Below are 13,706 nucleotides of genomic sequence, written 5' to 3' on the forward strand. Positions count from 1 at the left end.
TGACAGCCCTGCATAAATCATGATTATAAATAGAGATAGGGATAGGATCGTTTGCATTTAAAATCAAGAACTTCTCCCTTTATAACCGCAACCAGAGGATTGAACAGGTATTCCCTTCATCTTCTCTCTCGATTGCTCTGTTTTTCTTCTTGTGTTCAAAATGTTGCTTCGGAATTCTCCTGCCAAGGATCAGCAGAAAGAAAGCCCCTTTAAGAGCCAAGGGATCATCACAAACTCTGCTAAAGAACGCTGTATCTTTGCTGATCCTCAGATTGACAGGATTCGGTGCTGTTTTCCTGCAAATACGGTGTTCAAAGCTTATGATCCTTCTGCCCTGAGTGACCACACCTCCGATTCATGGGTTGCCTTTCCTGTGATCCCGTTTTCCATAGGTTATACGTATCCCTTTCCAGCCTTCACCCAAGCCTTCTTCTCCTTGACCGGCATATCTTACATCCAGGCCATGCCGATGATCTGGAGGGTTTTGTTTACCCTTGAGAGGATCATCGAGCAAGAGGGGATTGACTTAGGTATGGCCAAGTTGGGTGAGCTATACGATCTGACCACCTTTGGTTCCCATCGTTATCTGTTCAAACGTAGACCCGGGGAGGAGCATCCGATCTTCAAGGCTACCAAGAATGATACTAATTGGAAGCGGCGGTTCTTCTTTGTAAGGAGAGATACCATCCCTGATGGGGAGGATTTGCCCAAGAAGTGGGTTACCCATGGTAGGACAGAGGATCCTGGGAAGGATCACCGTAGAACTTGTCCTTTAGTATAAGGATCACTGATGTTCTGTTGTTTTCTTGTTATGCAGCTATCTTCATTTCACATCTGAAGTTGACTCCTGCTGCAAAAGAGAGACTCCTGGCCTTTAAGAAGCTTGATCCTGAAGTCAGAACTTTCAAGATTACCACCCGGGATTCTCAGGAAGTATCCTCTGCTTCTGTCACGATGTCAAGTAAGTATCCTTATTTAAGGAGTATTTATATAATGAGAGTCAAATAAAATTAAGATACTTATCTTGTTTTGGTTGTGCAGGCGCTGGAAAATCCACCAAATCTTCCTCAAAGTTCGGCATCACTGATCTTACTAACGTCAAATCCTCTAAGAAGAAGACCCCTGCTGCAAGCCCAACTGCTTCGGCCCCTAAAGCACCTATCAGGGGAAAAGGAGGCAAGAAGAGAAAGGCCTCTGAAGCTGAGGATTTGCAAGGTCTGCCCCTGCTCCGCCAACAGTGTCTGGATTACATCAACGAGGTAAGGATCACTGTTCTGCTTGTATATCCTGCTAGTCTAAGGATCACTTGGTTTCTGACATCACTCCTTGTCTTCCTTGTAGAAATTTGCTGAGGTAGAGACATATGTTGGCCATGTTGAGGATCAGGATCGCCAGATTGCTGACCTTCAACAGGTTGGGATGTTGAAGGATCTCAAGATAGCCGATCTTCAGAAGGAGCTCCAGGCCACCAAGAATGATGCTGCCAAGATGCTGATCAACTTTGACTATGAGAAGCACGAGATCACCCAGGATGCCAAGGTCTCTGCCGCCATAGCTATGTACAAGATCCAGTTGCAAATGGCCATGGAAGCCCAGGATCCTGCTTTTGATAAGAGCACCTGGGATGTTGAAGGCTGGAAGGCTAGGCTGGCTGAGCTGGAGGATGATGAGGAGGATGAGGAGATCCCGATGCTTGAGGGTGGAGGCACTGGCAAGGACCAAGGTGGTGAGGCAAGCGGAGCTGGTGGTGATGGTGCAGCGAAGGATTGAGCTGCAGGATTGGGCGATGATGGAAATTTCGAGACTTAGCCGGAGCCCAATTTTTTTTGTTTGGTGGTTGTTTGTTTGAATAGTTTGATGGTTTGTACTTTGAACAATAGTTTTTAGGGTAAGGATCCACGATCCTTTGAACAATAGGTAGGATAATAGGTGGTGGAGGGATCCTCTGTTTGGGGGATGAAGCCACTTGTTATCCTGCCGACCTTTATTTCCTGCACTGCTATGATCGCACGAACAATGAACACCCTTTGCAACCCATGTGGACGGGCCACGTTTTGCTGGTAGAAACGTGGGTTGGCAATTTTGACAACTCTAAAGGGTTAAATATTTTGTGAATGAATAAAACTTTTAACTTTTGACTTATCCTGTGATGTTATCCTTGTATATTTTTTAAACTTTCAATTGTTTTTACTTGTCTGAGTAAGAAAAGTTAATCAGATTATGTTTAAGAAATTTAAGATATGATCCAGGATCAAGTATCCTATAGTCGAAAACTTCCGAAAAGTAGTTCATTTTAAGGATCATAGGTTCAGTTGTCAAGGTATAAGGGTTATTCAAATGAATAAGGAATGAAATTAAAAATAGTTAAGGATCATACCTGAGGATCCAAGTTAGGATCCTTACCGTTAATACTGTAACCAGGGTAAACATAAGAAAAACCTTAGTAGATAACAAGGATTGAGGATCCTTAGTTGTTTCACTTCGAAAACCTGAAAATAGAATATAACTTGGAACTGAGCCAATATAAAAGACAAGTTAGTAACTGGGGACAAGCCCAACAATTCAAAGGATAACTGGGGACAAGCCCAAAGGATAACTGTGGACAAGCCCAAAGGATCACTAGGGACAAGCCCAAAGGATAACTGGGGACAAGCCTAAAGGATAACTGGGGACAAGCCCAAGGATCATAGGTGAACTGGAGTATGGCCCTTACTGGCGACTATCCAAACTTAGTGACATGATAATGCCAAAACCTTAGCTAACGTGAAAACGTTAGAAACCTTAGGAACGGATGTATGGTACGTCTACCATTATACGTAGGATCCTAGGTATAGCCAGTACGATGGAATTATCAGCCCCTAAAGCGAGTACTGGTCCCAAAGACTTGAACTATACCAGGATCATCGTGCGCTACAGGCGAAACTGGGGACAAGCCCAAAGGATAACTGGGGATAAGCCCAAACAACTGGGGTTGAACCCAAGGATCTGAATTGCTTCTGAAGATTATCAACAATACGCTAAGGATACCTGGACTATCAGATTGTGAGAGAAGGATGAAGGATACATGATCCTTATCCTTAAATAATAAGAAAATGAAATAGTTCAAGATTAGGACATTACCAGGGTAAGGATCATTGGCACCTCAGGGATCCTTCAAGGATACTTCTAATGTAAGGATCATACGTGCCAGGAGGATCCTGCTCACATGAAATATTTCTTCAAGTGGACAGCATTCCAGGCTCTTGGTAACAAATTACCTTCCATGGTTAGCAATCTATATGCCCCCTTTCCTGCTTCGGCTTCAATCAAATAAGGGCCTTCCCATTTTGGTGCCAATTTCCCATCAGCAGGATTGGTGGTATTCTGGAATGCTTTTCTCAATACCATATCCCCAACTTGGAATTTCCTTATCCTGACATTTTTGTTGTAAGCACCCGCCATTCTTTGTTGGTAGCTAGCCATCCTTATCCTAGCCAGATCCCTGATTTCCTCAATAGTATCAAAGTCTTGAGCCAGGTTTGCATCATTTTCCTCAGGATCACGGGTACTTGTTCTAGCAGTTGGAACCACCATTTCTGTTGGGATCACTGATTCTGCCCCAAATACCAAAGAGAATGGTGTTTGACCAGTAGCATTCTTGGGGGTTGTCCTATCAGCCCAAAGCACATAAGGTAACTCTTCTGCCCATTTCCCCTTCTTGGATCCAAGTTTCTTCTTCAGATTGTTGATGATGATCTTGTTGGATGATTCTGCTTGTCCATTGGCTTGTGGGTGGACTGGTGTTGATGTTATCATCTTAATCCGCCAGCTGTCACAAAAGTTAGTAGTTCTACTCCCAATAAATTGGGAACCGTTATCACATATAATTTCAGAAGGAATGCCAAATCTAGTTATAATATTTCTCTTAATAAAGGATATAACTTCCTTCTCTCTGACTTGGGCAAAAGCTTCAGCCTCTATCCACTTGGAGAAGTAATTAGTCATAGCAAGCATGAATACTTTTCCACCAGGTGCCTTAGGGAGCTTACCAACTATATCCATCCCCCATCTCATAAATGGCCAAGAAGAGGATATAGGGTGTAGAAATTCAGCCGGCTGGTGAAGGATATTGCTGTGTTTTTGACAAGGATCACACTTCTTAGCATACTCCACAACATCCCTTCTCATAGTTGGCCAGTAATATCCTGTCCTTAAGATCCTTGAGAACAATGCCCTGCCCCCAGTGTGGTTTCCACAATCTCCTTCATGGAAGTCTTTTAGAACTTCTTGGACTTCAGGATCCTCGATACATCTCAAATATGGTCCTGCAAGAGATCGCTTATACAATATATTATTTAAGATTGTGAATTGAGATACCTTAATTCTGAAAGCCCTAGGGTTTTCTCCCATAGGAATCTCCCCGTGTTTTAAGTATCTCATGATTGGTGAGATCCATGATCCTGGGCAGGATTGAGTATCCTCACTAGGGATCATTGCAGAATCTTCTTTTATTTCCATGGTCACTTGATTTTCAATAGCAGGGGTTAGGATATGGATGATGGGGATACTTATATCCTCTGGGATTTTCAAGGATAATCCTAGATTAGCCAATGCATCAGATTCTGTATTTTCTTCCCTTGGTACCTGTGTTAAACTAAAGAAAACAAAGGAGAGTGCCAATTCTTTGACTATCTCTAAATATTTGGTTAGTTTTTCACCTTTAACAGCATAGGATCCATTAAAGTGATTAGTGATTAGCAATGAGTCCACGTATACCTCAAGATACCTGATCCCCATTTGCTTAGCGATTTGCAAACCAGCAATCAAGGCTTCATATTCAGCCTCATTGTTAGTGGCTTGGAACTCACAAGCTATGGAGTGGGGTATTATGTCCCCCTGTGGCGATTTTAGTAGTATACCAAGCCCCGTGCCTTTAACATTTGAGGATCCATCAGTATGTAGTATCCAAGGATCCTTGGTCTCATCCAGCTGCTGGACTTCTAGTTCAGCTTCCTTTTGTAAATCACTACTGAAATCAGCCACAAAGTCTGCTAATGCTTGAGATTTGATTGCTGTTCTGGGCTCATATCTTATATCATGGGCACTAAGCTTTACTGCCCACTTAGCCATCCTTTCGGACATCTCTGGTTTCCTGAGGACATTCTTAATTGGAAAGTTAGTTCAAACAATAATGACATGGGTTTCAAAATAATGTCTTAACTTAGTAGATGCCATAATTAATGCAAGAATAAGCTTTTCATGGTGTGAATACCTGGATTCGGCATCAAGTAAACTCTTACTTACATAATAGACAGGATATTGAGTACCTTCATGATCCTTAACAAGGATTGCACTTACTGCTTTTGAGGATACCGCAAGATATAAGGATAACACATCTCCTTTTTCTGGTTTCGTCAACGCTGGAGCTGAGGACAGGTATTCTTTGAGGGCTTGCAAAGCACTCTCATGCTTCTCAGTCCATTCGAATTTCTTGTTTTTTCTTAGGATATCATAGAATTCTTTACACTTTAATGAGGATTTAGATATAAATCTGTTTAAAGCTGCTATCCTGCCTGTTAGCCTTTGCACATCCTTAGCGTTGGCAGGAGATTTGATATTCACCAATGCTTTGATTTGTTCCGGACTTGCTTCAATGCCCCTCTTGGTTACCATATATCCTAAGAATTTACCTGCCTTTACACCAAAGTGACATTTTGAAGGATTAAGCTTCATGTTATATCTATCAAGGATATCAAATGCTTCCTCCAAGTCTCTTAGGTGATCCTCAGCTTTTATGGATTTCACCACCATATCATCTATGTATACTTCCATAGTCTTTCCAATCTGATCCTTGAACATCATATTCACCAGTCTTTGATATGTTGCACCTGCATTCCTTAACCCAAACGGCATAGCAATATAACAATATAAACCGGTTGGGGTCATAAAAGCCGTATCCTCTTGGTCAGATGGTTCCATCTGAATTTGTTGGAATCCAGATGAAGCATCCATAAAGGTTAACAGTTCATGACCCGCCGTTGCATCAACCATGGAGTCAATGTGGGGTAATGGGAAAGGATCCTTGGGACATGCCTTATTTAAGTCAGTGAAATCGACACATACCCTCCACTTTCCACTTTTCTTTTGAACAACAACCACATTGGCCAGCCATCTTGGATACTTTACTTCTCTAATCATACCTGCTCGTAGCAATCTCTCTACCTCTTCCTGGATAATGGCATTTCTTTCTGGTGCAAACTTCCTCCTTTTTTGATGGATTGGTTTGAATGACCTGTCAATGCCAAGTTTATGAGTGATAATATCCTTAGATATACCTGTCATATCCTCATGTTTCCATGCAAAGGTAGATTTTCTTCTTTTGAGGAAGGATACAAGGTCTTCTTTCATCTTGCCAAGGATCCCTGATCCAACATAGATTTTGGATTCAGGATCATCAGGGTCCATTAGGATTTCGTCCACATCCTGCTCCCTTGCCTCCAAGACACTCCTTGGAGGATTCTTTAATTGCTATTGCTCCCTTGATTTTGAGGCCGGTTTCATTGATGATGTGTAACAATCCTTAGCCTCATGCTGATCACTATCGATCTTGACTATTCCCCAACGGCTAGGGAGCTTCACACATTGATGGTAGGTGGATGGGACTGCCTTCATATCGTGTATCCAGGGCCTGCCAAGGATAACATTACGACAAGACAAACAGTCAATAACACAAAATTTTTGATAATTATGTAATCATTCCACATAAATTGGGAGTTTAATGTCCCCCAGGGTTCTCTTAGTTTCTCCACTAAATCCTACAAGCACGGAGGATCTTGGTGTGATATCTGATTCTGGGATACCCATTTTCTTCAGAACATCAAGCTGGATAATGTTTACTGAGCTTCCTCCGTCAATAAGGATCCTGCGGACAAAATGGTTAGAAATAAAGAGAGTAATAACTAAACTATCATGATGAGGATCCTGGATATCAACGCGATCATTTTCATCAAAGGTTATCACTTTTCCTTCCGAGACACTTGATGTTCGAATAGGTCTTTCTCCATTATCCATTTTAGCTTCCTTTGCATGCCTTTTAGCTGCTGAAAAGGATGTACCACAGATGTCTGACCCACCAGAAATAAAGTTTATCACTTGTGCATCTGCCGAAGGAGCTGGAGCTTTTTCAGGGATCCTTTCAGGATCCTGAGTCCTTGGCTTTTTTCTTCCCAACAACTCTTTTAAATGTCCCTTGCTCAGCAGATATCCAATTTCCTTTCTCAATGCGATGCATTCCTCTGTTAAATGCCCAAAATCCTCATGGTATGCACACCACTTTGATTTGTCTTTAGTTGCAGCTGGTTTGTCATTTTTTCTGGGCCATCTGGCTTTTTCTCCGAGATTCTGCATTGCAAGGATTAGCTCATGGTTATCAACGGAAAAACAATATTCAGAAATCGGAGGATAATCCTCATCATCTTCTTCTTGGTCAACAGCATGCACATTCTGGTTGTCAGTTCTGTTATAGGATTTGAATTTGTTGCTTTAGAAAGAGGATCCTTGCTTTTCTTGTCTTGAGGATCCTGCTTGTCTCTCCTGGATCCTCTTGTCATCCTCTAACCGGATGAATCTGAGTGCCCGAGCAAGATCATCATAAAAATAATGAATCCCTAAGCAACCCCATCTTGAAGGCCTCAACAGCCGTGGCTATGTCCAAGTTGGGAATGTCCAAGGATTCTTTACTAAATTTGGTTATATAATCCCTTAATGATTCATTAGGACCTTGAGTTATCCTATATAAATCACTAGTCAAATGTTCAAATTTTCTGCTACAAGAAAATTGATTATTGAATAAGTTAACTAGGTTAGCAAACGAAGTAATAGAGTAAGGGGGAAGACTTAGCAGCCATTTGAGAGCTGATCCAGTAAGAGTGGATCCAAATCCCTTGCATAGGCACGCTTCCTTTAACCTTTCTGGAATCGGATTGATCTCCATCCTTTCCCTGTATTGTGCTATGTGTTCCTCAGGATCCGTTGAACCATCATATAGCTTCATAGTTGGAATATGGAATCTTTTGGGTATCTCAGCATCACAAATTGGTGGTGCAAAACGAGATACCTTATGGCTTCCATCTGCAATCTCCGGGATAGGTTTGACCACCCCTGGAACACTTGATATCATATCCTTCAGTTTCTGCAGTTCTTTAGCCATAGCATGGTTGATACCTGCATCCTGCATGAATCCATGGTTAGTGGTAAGAGAATTATTAAAAGTGTTACCTCCCATTGGGTTCAAGTTAGGAATACTGGATATGAATCCATATTGCTAGGACTCTGGGATGATGGAGGGACCAGTGGAAGCAATGGTCTGCATTGGAATAAAATCTCCTTGATGGACATCTGAACTTCCTGTTTGCAAACTCTTCAAGGATCCTGGTGTTAGGGCAGGATTTTAATGACCTATGATCCTTACATGATATCCTAACAAGTGATCCTTGTTTCTTTGGCAGATAGTGATCCTCAGAAGAGCTTCAGGATCAGGATCATGGATCATCATAAGGATCCTCATACTAACGATTGTTCTCTTTGAATTTAATGTTGTTTTGCAGGAATTACGAGTTGGACCTGGTCTTAGCAACGTTATCAAGGAATCTGTCACGCTAATTTCGCACATGCATAACCAAAAATGGACGTTATGGAGAATATGGAAACTTAGCACAATTTACGGGCAATTAGTTAGGCTAAATTTACTTCTATTCCTAAAGGGGTAACGAGCTAGTAGTTAGGTGACTTGCCTAAAATACGACCACACACACTTATATAAAGGGCACTCTTCAGCATTTGGAAGACACGACACATTTCTCACACGCTTTAGCATACGATACTATAGTGATCCTTGTACCTAGCTCGTTACCATCCGAAGTTATAAACATTGTTTGTTATATTGAAGTTTGGTGATCGGTAGTTTCCATCACCCGAGGTTTTTTATGCCGGAGATCATTAATTGATCAAGGGCTTTTTCCTCGTATAAATCCTTGTGTCACTTGTGCAATTTTCATTGAAGTGATCCTTATCTTTGTTCATCATACCAAGCATCATTCCCCGTTTACAAAGAGTTTGGTTGCATTATCCTTGTGTGATTTTTGACCAAAACAGTTTGGCGCCCACCGTGGGGCCATTGGTGCTTCATTCATAAGAAAGTTTTTCTGTTAGTGATCATTCCGAAGCGTTGCATGGCTTCATCGTTGAAGAATACCTCCACAGCGATGCCTGCAGTCATCTCATCTCAGGGCACTCCACCTTTGCCGCCACCACCAGCTGGATCTCAGAAAAATGCTGAGAAGAGACCAACTCCTATTTTCTCTAAACCTTCATCTTCTTCTGCTCTAACTTCTTCTGCTCCCAGTACTAGTGACATATTTACTTTGATTTTGCAGATGAGGGATCGTATGCAGCAGCAAGATGAAACTAATGACAGGATCCTCAAGGAAATCGGAGAACTCAAAAGGCAAAAGAAAACGGCAGAGGATCATTCCCCACTGATGCCCAAATCTTTGAATTTTGATACTCCGATGATTACTTCTCAGCCATCAGAGGTCACAAACATTCAACATATGGGTGGATCAAAAGGAATACACTTTGGCTCAGCAACAGTGACTCAGGCATCAGGATCATATTTCCAGCCGGCACGATCCTATACTCAGCATATGGGATCCTTCATGAATTCAGGAGCCTACTCAGGAGCACAGCAAATTCTAGGATCCTCCTTCGTTCCAGGATCATCCCAGGTTCAAGGATCATCCTTTGTTCCAGGATCATCCCAGGTTCAAGGATCCTTTCTCATCCCAGGACCATCCCAGTTTCAAGGATCCCTCCAGATACCAGGATCCTCGAAGAGTTTGCAGATAGGAAGTTCAGATGTCCATCAAGGAGATTTTATTCCGATGCAGACCATTGCTTCCACTGGTCCCTCCATTATCCCAGAATCCCAGCAATACGGATTCATGTCCAATGTTCCTAACTTGAACCCGATGGGAGGTAACACTTTTAATAATTCTCTTACCACTTACCACGGATTCGTGCATGATACAGGTATCAACCATGCTATGGCCAGAGAACTGCAGAAACTAAAGGATATGATTTCGAGTGTTCCAGGGGTAGTCAAACCTATCCCGGAGATTGCAGATGGAAGCCATAAGGTATCTCGTTTTGCACCACCAATTTGTGATGCTGAGATACCCAAAAGATTCCATACCCCTACTATGAAGCTGTATGATGGTACAACGGATCCTGAGGAACACATAGCACAATACAGGGAGAGGATGGAGATCAATCCAATTCCAGAAAGGTTAAAGGAAGCATGCCTATGCAAGGGATTTGGATCCACTCTTACTGGATCAGCTCTTAAATGGCTGCTAAGTCTTCCCCCTTACTCTATTACTTCGTTTGCTAATTTAGTTAACTTATTCAATAATCAATTTTCTTGTAGCAGAAAATTTGAACGATTGACTAGTGATTTATATAGGATAACTCAGGGTCATAATGAATCATTAAGGGATTATATAACCAAATTTAGTAAAGAATCCTTGGACATTCCCAACTTGGATGTGGCCACAGCTGTTGAGGCTTTCAAAATGGGATTGCTTAGGGATTCATTGTTCTATGGTGATCTTGTTATGACACCATGCAGGAACCTAGACGAAGTAAGGACTCGGGCACTCAGGTTCATCCGGCTAGAGGATGAAAAGAGGATCCAGGAGAGATAAGTAGGATCCTCAAAACAAGAAAAGCAAGGATCCTCTTTCAAAAGCAACAAATTCAAATCCTACAATAGAACTGACAACCAGAACGTGCACGTTGTTGACCAAGAAGAAGATGATGAGGATTATCCTCCGATTTCTGAATACTGTTTTTCCGTTGATAACCGTGAACTAATCCTTGCAATGCAGAATCTAGGAGAAAGAGCCAGATGGCCTAGAAAAAATGACAAACCAGCCGCAGCTAAAGATAAATCAAAATGGTGTGCATACCACGAGGATTTTGGTCATTTGACAGAAGAATGCATCGCATTAAGAAAGGAAATTGGATATCTGCTGAGCAAGGGACATTTAAAAGAGTTGTTGGGAAGAAAAAAGCAAAGGACTCAGGATCCTGAAAGGATCCTTGAAAAAGCTCCAGCCCCTCCGACAGATGCACAAGTGATAAACTTTATTTCCGGAGGATCAGACATCTGTGGTACATCCTTTTCAGCAGCTAAAAGGCATGCAAAGGAAGCTAAAATGGATAATGGAGAAAGGCCTATTCGAACATCAAGTGTCTCGGAAGGAAAAATCATAACCTTTGATGAGGATGATAGAATTAACATCCAGAATCCTCATCATGATAGTTTAGTTATTCTCTTTATTTCTAACCATTTTGTCCGCAGGATCCTTATTGACGGAGGAAGTTCGGTAAACATTATCCAACTTGATGTTCTGAAGAAAATGGGTATTCCTGAATCAGACATCACACCAAGATCCTCCGTGCTTGTGGGATTTAGTGGCGAAACTAAGAAAACCCTGGGGGACATCAAACTCCCAATTTACGTGGAAGGATTACATAATTATCAGAAATTTTGTGTTATTGACTGTTTATCTTGTTGTAATGTTATCCTTGGCAGGCCCTGGATACACGATATGAAGGCAGTCCCATCCACCTACCATCAATGTGTAAAGCTCCCTAGCCCTTGGGGAATAATCAAGATCGATAGTGATCAGCAGGAAGCTAAGGATTGTTACACCTCATCAATGAAACCAGCCTCGAAATCAAGGGAACAATAGCAATTAAAGTATCCTCCAAGGGATGTCTTGGAGGCAAGAGAGCAGGATGTGGACGAAATCCTCCTGGATCCTGATGATCCTGAATCCAAAATCTATATCGGATCAGGGATCCTTGGACAAATGAAAGAAAACATCGTATCCTTCCTCAAAAGAAGAAAATCTACCTTTGCATGGAAACATGAGGATATGACAGGTATCTCTAAGGATATTGTAGGATCGTTCTCAGACCTGTTTGAGTCGTTTAGAGAAGTTCGTATCCGAATTAAGAGGCGGAAACTAATAATTCGGTGCTATTGAAGCTGTATTCACTTTAATATTGCTGTTTTATTGATCTTCAACTCGATTACAAGGTTTGACAGCACTTCGGCAGCACTTCGTGGCTCAACCGGAAGATTACACCGTTAACTATGTGTTTGGATCGCTCACCTATATAGAGACAAGTTGGTCCGCTCATACGTACATGTACGTATGAGCGGTCCTACCTCATGACATAAAAGCGGTCCTAGATGTGTACATATAAGCAATCCTATACAAAACTACTATTTCTAGGATTCCGTGCCATTTCCGATCTGTTCAGCTTCAAGACTCGATGAAAGACGTAGTCAGCAGACATAGGTGCACTAACAGACTCCCCCTCGGATGTTGACGGAGTCTTCATAGAGTCTTTGCACATGTCACTCTACAGTCTTCATTAGTCGATAATCTGCCTCTGAAATATCTGTCATTCCAAGAATCCTCGTTCTCTATCTTTATCAACAACAAACTCTTCTCTCTTGAAAGTTGACACGGTGTCTTCAGACTCCCTCTCTCACACAGCTGGGATCGTAGTCTGGAATTCAAACTTTCACTGGTTCTAAGATCGTTAACAGGCTCCCATCAGGTTCCAGATCGATACCTGGCTCCATTCTCTCTCAGGATCAATATCTGGCTCAAGCCCTGCACAATTTCTATCGAACCATAAGTTTCTTAGCCCTGCACAATCTCTATCGAACCATAAGTTTCTTCAAAAATTAAATTTTTCGACAATTTAGAAACTATGTTGAACCAAAACAATAATGATTTTGCATTCAAGAATTTATAACTGGTTCTTATCAAAACAACTTTACCATCTACACACAAACACTCCCCAAACCAGTTCTTCAAGTTTAGCACTTTGAATTTTGAAAATCAGCATCTCAACACCAGTTGTCGAAAATCTTTTGATTTTTCAAAATTTTTGCTAAATCACACCAAAAATCTTTTTGAATTTTCTGAATGAAAGTAAATGCAGAAAAATGAAATATTTACACACAATATTTTTGTGAGTTTGTGCAAGAGGATCATATCAGTTATGAAACATATCATAAACACCGTTAAGCTTGATTACATGTTATGTTCTAAACAATTTACCTAGATTATCAGTATGTTTATCCACTTAAATTTTCACACAAATTTCAACTGATTCGAGATACGATATTAATGTTTTAAAGACTTAAACTTAATTGTGTATCACTCCACTTGAATATACTCCTGTATCCAGATCCCAAATATTCAGTCTTACAGGTGAGTATACCACAGATGATATCTATAAGGGGTAGATGCGAAACCGTGAGAGCTCAGGTCAGAACTTCCGTTCAGCAGAGAGATGACGGCTCGACTTTTGGTGGGTCCCCTTTAGAGGATCTTTTTTACAACAGCAATGACTATCAATTTTATTGTTTAATCAGATTGCTGAGGGCGGCGCTTATGTTTCAAAGCTTTTAGCAGAAAGTATTATTCGGGGACTAGGTCAGTATTTCCATACAGCAGAAGTCCCGGGATAATACCCCAGATATCACTGAGCATAAAGACCTAGTATCTCAGAATACGGGACCTTTCAAACAAGATTTCGGGGGTTACCCATATATCCAAGAATAGTTACCCACGAATTAA

Source organism: Helianthus annuus, chromosome 12, assembly GCF_002127325.2.
Source record: "Helianthus annuus cultivar XRQ/B chromosome 12, HanXRQr2.0-SUNRISE, whole genome shotgun sequence".
Classification (NCBI taxonomy): Eukaryota; Viridiplantae; Streptophyta; class Magnoliopsida; order Asterales; family Asteraceae; genus Helianthus; species Helianthus annuus.